This window comes from Augochlora pura, chromosome 6 (assembly GCF_028453695.1).
Source record: "Augochlora pura isolate Apur16 chromosome 6, APUR_v2.2.1, whole genome shotgun sequence".
NCBI lineage: Eukaryota > Metazoa > Arthropoda > Insecta > Hymenoptera > Halictidae > Augochlora > Augochlora pura.
The window spans coordinates 8,036,571-8,043,749 of record NC_135777.1 but is presented as its reverse complement, the minus strand read 5'-3'; the positions used below and the strand labels follow the sequence as shown (position 1 = coordinate 8,043,749).

The following is a 7,179-nucleotide window of genomic DNA, read 5'->3' as shown; positions in this document are numbered from 1 at the left end:
ATCATATAAGTCTAATAATTTTAATTTCAATAATGAATCAAATCTCACCAATTATATACTTCTTATTTTATAGTTTATCTACATTTATTGTTATAAAATTCCTCAATGGAAATAACATCTATCATAAAAACTCCGTAAATTGCATAATAAATCCCAAAGATAAAAAAATTTTCAGAATAATATATATATATTATATTGTGAATATATATGTATATTGATATTGATTTTATGTCTTATATTTTTATATTTTAATATATCGATTTGTTTTATTTATATAAGCATAAAGAAAGTTTTTACCAGAGTTGCAAAAACATCTGATACATAAGCATTCATGTTCACTCTTGTCAATCTATTAGTTAGCCGAAGCCAAAAAAGGCCTAGCATACTCACCCCTTTCATCATTCCGATTTATATATGAGCCGCCCAGTGCACACATCGATTAACTCCACTTTTTGAAAAATCTTAAATTTAAGTGTCAAAGCACTTGGTATAGTCATAACTTTTTATATTTATAATAACTTTCCTGAATAATAAAGATTAACACCATTAAACGGCAAAAATTTTTTTTTTTCTTTTTGGCTATTCTTTCTTGTTAATTTTATACATTAAATAATATTAATTTTATACATTAAATTATACGTTAAATGAAAGCTATATCTGTATTTATTCATTCTACATTATATATGTGAATCTATGTTATAGTAGGAATTTTTAAAATCAATGTACATCATTTCATCGCGTTTCTCGACTTTTTGTTTTATGGAATTAGTCGATGTGTGCACTGAACGGCTCATATTGCGTGTAGACGGAGCATTTATAGCGAAATAATGTCATTTTATAAAATCAATTTCTTCCAACCAAAAAAATTTCATCTACCAAGGCAATTTTAATGTTTATGTGTAACAAGTATTTTCATTAATACTTATTTTACATCTAATTACGTAGGTTTGTTATGATTGATAATAAAATGTAAAAACATAATAAATCTGATACAATAGTTATTGAAATTATAGTGTAACAAAATTTAAATCGAGGAGGAAGCCGATAGAATTAAATTTTTGCGCGGTAAAAATTCTATATCTCCTATCAAGAATAAAGCTACTTTTGTGTCTGATTCTGAAACTGAAAGTTAAGATCAAATTTTTCATTATACCTATAACGAAAGAATGCTCTCAACAAAGTTTTGTAAAATAAATGTTCTGTTTTCACCCTTTGCACTCGAAGTCATTTCAACTGCAAATCTGAAATAATTTTTTGGCTTTTAGTATTTCCATTTTATATAACAAAATTCCATCTATGCATATGAAATGAAGTCTAGTGACTCATATAACAGTTACACTCTCAACAATCTTCTGAATCTAAACTTTGGCGATATCTACAAAAATAATTTTCGAACGTGTTACAATAACTTTAATGGCGCCGCAGAGTCGCCACTCGAGTGCAAAGGGTTAATTGATTTGCAACTATTTTCTATGAATCAAATTGGCCCGCTTCAGTAAAAATAGCCACACGTTTAACAACATCCATAAATCTATCGTTATGCGTACGAATTTCGCATAAATTTAGTCGGATACAGCTGCAGTTCGAAGACTTCGAAGAGAATCGGAACACGGTGGCATTTCGGCGTGACACGAGCGTAGAAAAAAATGTGGAGCACATTTACACAGTCGTTAACACGGTGTCCCGGTCAACCGACGGTCCTGAGTAGCGAAGCGCTGGTGTCGGTTAGATAGTTATCAACGGTAGTTAATGCTCTGGCCAGACACCGTTGATATCACCGGTTGTTCCCGCCGCGCTCTCGCGCATGTTAAAAGTATATAATCGTTTCCATTCCTTTCACTGTTGTGATTACAACGTAGAACGTGGTCGAGGGATACAAGGAATTGTACACGCACCTCCGTTCTGCTTCGAGGAATAACCGCTGGCTAGATGTGCTCCTGCGATCTAGATACCCGCGTAGATCATTATGCCGAATGATCCGAGAGTATCGCCGCTCTTATCTCTGCTCTACCTAGATATGTATTCGAACGACTTTGATATTTCACGCGTTTCACAGCTTTCTTGACCTGCGACGGCTTGAGATCGTTTCCCTGCAGTTTTTAACAAGTATAATTAATTCTTTTGCACCGGTCATTTTTTGCACCGCCAATTACAAAATTTTTTGAAGATGAAATCAGTTCCTCATTGGAATTCTCTCTCTCTCTCTCTCTCTCTCTCTCTCTCTCTCTCTCTCTCTGGGGTAAACATTAGAATTTAATTTGTTTCTAATTAAAAGAACAAGAATCAATTATTTCATGTAATGTACAAATGAATTTTTGTCATTTAGCTATTGGTGATTAATTGCAAAATGAAGAATTTTCGTTATTTGGCTATTGGTGATTGTTTGTGAAACAATGAATTTTCGTCATGCGGACGAATATGTGTTCACTTCAACGAAATTGACAGAATTATCGGCAAGCTGTTCATTTTAGGCATTTATGATAATTATTTAAGAAATTAACGAGCAAAATTAAAATAGATTGCTTATAGTTCATCTACGTATAAACTAATGCGGAATATCTTTATTTCCCAGAGAGATTCATAATTTTGTTAGCAACATTCAATTATTAACTGTAGACTATGCATCTCTAAATAGAGATTTCATTTTTCTTCCAAAATAATCTAAGTGCGGATTTTATGCTTTTATGGCAAAAATGGTGGATAATTGAGTTGGTGTACTAATTTCACCTTGCTAAAATTGTGAAAGAAAGAAAGATAATTGTAGTTGATTCATTTATTCTACAAATAATACGAACATTTATTGTTTTGCATAAAGATGACCAGTAATAATTATTAATCGATCATAACGATCACTGTTTTAAATGTTACTTAACCATTTTTGTTTTGAATGCGCAAAATCCGTAGCCTAATTATTATACGTAGCATATTTACGTAGAATTCTTTTGAGAAATATCTCTTTCGTGATAATATTTGGTTTCATGTTTGTAAAAGTTGATAGATTACATTCGGAACTACGTTCCAAATAAATGATATTGGAAATGGCAGTTGAAATAATTGTATTTGGATAAGATAGTATCTCAAGATTCATTTTAATTGTTATTACGTAGTGTCCTGCTTGAATCTTCTGTAAATGTTTTACCAATTTATAAGTAAATGTAACACAGCTCATATATATCATTATATTTTTTAAATTTTATACAATTTCGATGGTAATCTAATGTCTAGATGAAGTTTTTAAAGTAACAGGTTGTTTAACTCGTTTAACAGTTGCATATATACTGACGATTTAACATCGAATAAACAATTTTCGTTGCCCTACATCAGGGCTCGGAATTAACCAGCACGGGATATTCAGTTCGCGAAGGCTACGTCGCGCGTCGTGCTTCTCGATGATCCTATACGCACGCGCACTCACTTACAGACACATTTATGAAGCAACGAGGCACGCGTCTGAGGTGCTTCGTGTCGAAAAAGACGAGCACGGAGAGCGAGACGCGCGACGGGCGTCGGGAGGCGTAACATTAGCGATCTGAATGTTGCGTGCTGGTTAATTCCGAGCCCTACACTCTACGATGTAGTGTAATATTAGCTATGAAACAGTACAGTAAGCAATTTAAACTCTGGGTAAGGAAACCATCTTCGAGTGACGTCGACCTTAATCAAAAACGCATATGTAATTAAACCTTTATTAATTTAACAATACAAATATTGTACCCTTCAAGCTTATTTAGTTTTAAAATTTCTATAGAAACTAACAATTTATCCACTTAACTGCGTTGATATATTTTGCAGATTAATTTTGTTTTTGATCGCACTGAGTGTAGTTCTTTTGACAATTGTAATGGAATTGTCCTAAACTGTGCAAAATTTATATGTCTGTTTTATAAACATTTTGACCTAAATCGTAGGAAAACTATCTTTGTTGTTAGATGTAAAATTGCCATTTTCCTATGACGTGTATAAATGTCCGCAGTTAAAAGGTTAACATCAGAAGATACAGAAGTTGCAATTGCCACTTTGTCTACAGTTTAGTCATCCGGGATTAAAAATAGCAACCGAATGGCGGAGCCGTCCTACTTTAACACGATATATAAATATTGTTAGTCGACTACTTAGTTTTTGGCAAATAATTTTTATTTTTATTTTTCATTAAGTTCCATAGAAAAACTAACATATCCAGAAGGAGTAGCTTAAAAAATCCGTTTGAAAACATTGTTGAATAATATTATATACAACGCTAAAAGCCTCGTTCATTGTTTTGATTTATATATTGCGTGTGAATGGAGCAATTTTAGTGAAATAATGTTATTTTATAAGATTAATTTCCTCCAACAAAAATTTGATCTATTAAGGTAACTTCGTCGTTTATTTGTAGAAAGTATTTCAATTAATGTATTATTCTACATTTCATTAGGGATACTGTTGTCGGAAAAGGTCAGACGAATTTTCTTTTGCTAAAGAAATTAATAGAAATAAAGAAAAACCAAATCAAATAATTAATCAAATGCAACGAATACGAAACTATGGTATAACGATATTTAAATAGAGCCGGGAGCCAATAGAATTGAATTCTCGAGCAGTGAAAATTATATTAATTCTACCGGAAAGTTTTCTCGGATAAGGTCATACCGAGTTTTAATAAGTATGCATATGTTCATTTGAGACATGTGTTTTTCAGAAACGTTATTTACAAATTGCCGCCACGTTGGTTAGAGGTCATAGGTAACGAAATTAAATTGTAAAATAAATATTATTAAATGTACGAAAAATTGATATATTCTTTCACTTCGCAGACAGAACTTTCCGGTAGATCTAATATACAACCCAGTAAGAAATAAAGCCACATTCATTTCTAATTCTGAAACTAAAAGTGAAGATAAAGTTTTTCGTCATATAACATAGAAAATGTTCTCAATAAATGAATTTGGAACACAAATCTTTCTCACAAGGTATTTCAGTTTTGTCGTATGAGCCAAATTGGCAGACTTCGTTAAAAATAGTTGCATGTGTAATCAACATCCGTAAATCTAGCGTTAATTATGGCACAAGAATGACTGCGGCGTCGGACCTACAAAAGTTCGCCCAGGTCAAGATCTACTTTCTTCGCAAAGGTCATCCTCTCTCGGCTCTTGTTTCCGGTTCCACTCGCGGAACGAGTTCCCTCCACGTGCTCTCGGCCGATGGAAAGTGAAAAAAGAGAAACACGAAAAAAAGCCAGCTCATCAACACTAAATATGGCTGGACTTGCTCGTGTGTCATCGCCCCACCACACGGTCGCGTCACGGCGCGGCGCGGCGCGGCGGGGTCGGCTGTCCTACGCTCGCTATTCTCATTTGCCAGATCCTACGATCGAATCGGAGTATTTACCACTCGACGGAACGTGGCCGCGCTAAGAAAAACCCGTTCATTCGCGAGAGAATATCAAGCTACGGCCGTCGTGTATGCCGCGCTCATTCCTGAACAAATATTTGACCGTTCGACGTTACCGCGTTGCCAACCGTGAAACACATTTTCGGCTTCTACAAGGTGGTGTGATTGTGACAGTTTTCCGTCCCGTTTCCGATTCAACGATCTCTCTTCGAGCTCTTCGATCCGTGCGAAACCTTCGAAGCGAGATTCTCTGCCAAGTCGATACGTCCGAGTTCGCGCGCGATTTCCTACATTTTGGTCATTCTAATTCCCTCCGAGCAACAACGTGCACATTTACGTTCTTCTCATTATTGGAACGTTTACGAATTTTCGACAAAGTTCCGACGATCTATTGGCATTATGCAAGCTGAAGTGACTTCTAAGTGCTGTATTAGCGACAATCTGTTCTCTAGGTACATATGTACATGTGAGTGTGTTTAAAGAATTAATCTGCGTTCGACGTCTGTAAATGAACAAACATTTCGATTCGTGTCTCGCATGAAATCTCATTGAAACTTCGTGATTTTTGTTTTTTGTACAGTTTCGTGACTGAAACTTGTCGATATTACTTGTCATTTAATTTCTTTTAATTTAGTGTGAATTTCTACTTCCGTTGTGTGGTAAAATTCATTGAAACAGTAATTTTGCATCACCGTCGAGAAGAAAAAAACTTTACTCGTTAGTAAACTGCAGATCTATATGCAAAATAGAAATTTTCCAAAACGATTGCGAGAAAAAATAATTCGTTTCTTTTAATTGTTATAATAAACTGTATTGCTGTATTACATCGTATTATTAAATTTTTGTTCGCGTGTTTAATAGACAAAATCAGCAATCCGATCGTTGTTGAATTGAAGTGCAGTTCAATGTGCATATTAATGAAAACTAATTTCATTATTATTTGAAGTGAACCATAAGGCATTTTCTAGTTAATATAAGATTTCCTTCTTCGGATTTTTATAATTAAATAATTTCTAAAAAGGAGACTTTGCATAAAGATCAGTCTTGAACGTAATTCTTTATAATCCTAAAGTATCGTAATTTTCGATTAGTGATTTTGTTAACCATTGGTTAGCTTCGTCCTACGTAGGTGTTCTAATAATGATTGACGTGGGTGTGCACGCGCGTGTAGTAGTACTTTCTGTATTCGGAAACCTTACGCAGAAACGTTTCACTACCATCGCGTTCGTTTTTTCGAATACGTTGCCTTGCCTTCAGCGAACTATACTGGCAAAAAGTGTTCAATCAAACCGAAGATAAAAGGATTACCCAATAAAATTTCATTCGACGTTATCGAATCAAATAATACTAAATTCAGATCAAGTAGAACTAAATTTAATATTAAAACTTGCTTTGAATAAGATTTTATTCGAATAAAAATTCATTTGAACGAGAAGCTATTTGTTTATAAGAATACAATTTTATTTGTACAGGAATCAATTCGTGAATTAATTAATTTCGATAAAAATTACAGAACATGGAGTTTTTGTATGGTTTATTGATTAATTTCTTTCATGTTAATTTTTACGATTAGGTTTTTTTTCAACTGTTGCATCGGAAAATTTTATTTTTTTTTTAGATAGATTGATCGTTGACTAAGTCATCTTTCTTATGCAAAGGAAGTCATCGTATATATGCTGAAAAAATTACGCGAAAAGAAGAAACAGCCAACAATTTGGTATCGTTATTCGATTAATTTTACAATCTCTGTTCGAATAATGTATTCGAATAAAACGAAAGAATTAATTGAATAAATCGAGTTTGTTACTC

The 7,179-nt window shown here is 33.6% G+C and overlaps 1 protein-coding gene across 2 annotated transcripts in view; it reads left to right on the top strand.

Annotated features, from left to right (window-relative positions):
• Positions 1–5,369: 5,369 nt before the first annotated feature.
• Ssh (Protein phosphatase Slingshot) overlaps positions 5,370–7,179 on the top strand; it is a 33,937-nt gene continuing 32,127 nt past the window's right edge. For both annotated transcript variants that reach the window (XM_078184030.1, XM_078184029.1), the window contains exon 1: positions 5,370–5,526. The gene's annotated coding sequence lies outside the window, so the exon portion shown is untranslated. The remainder of the gene's footprint in view (positions 5,527–7,179) is intronic.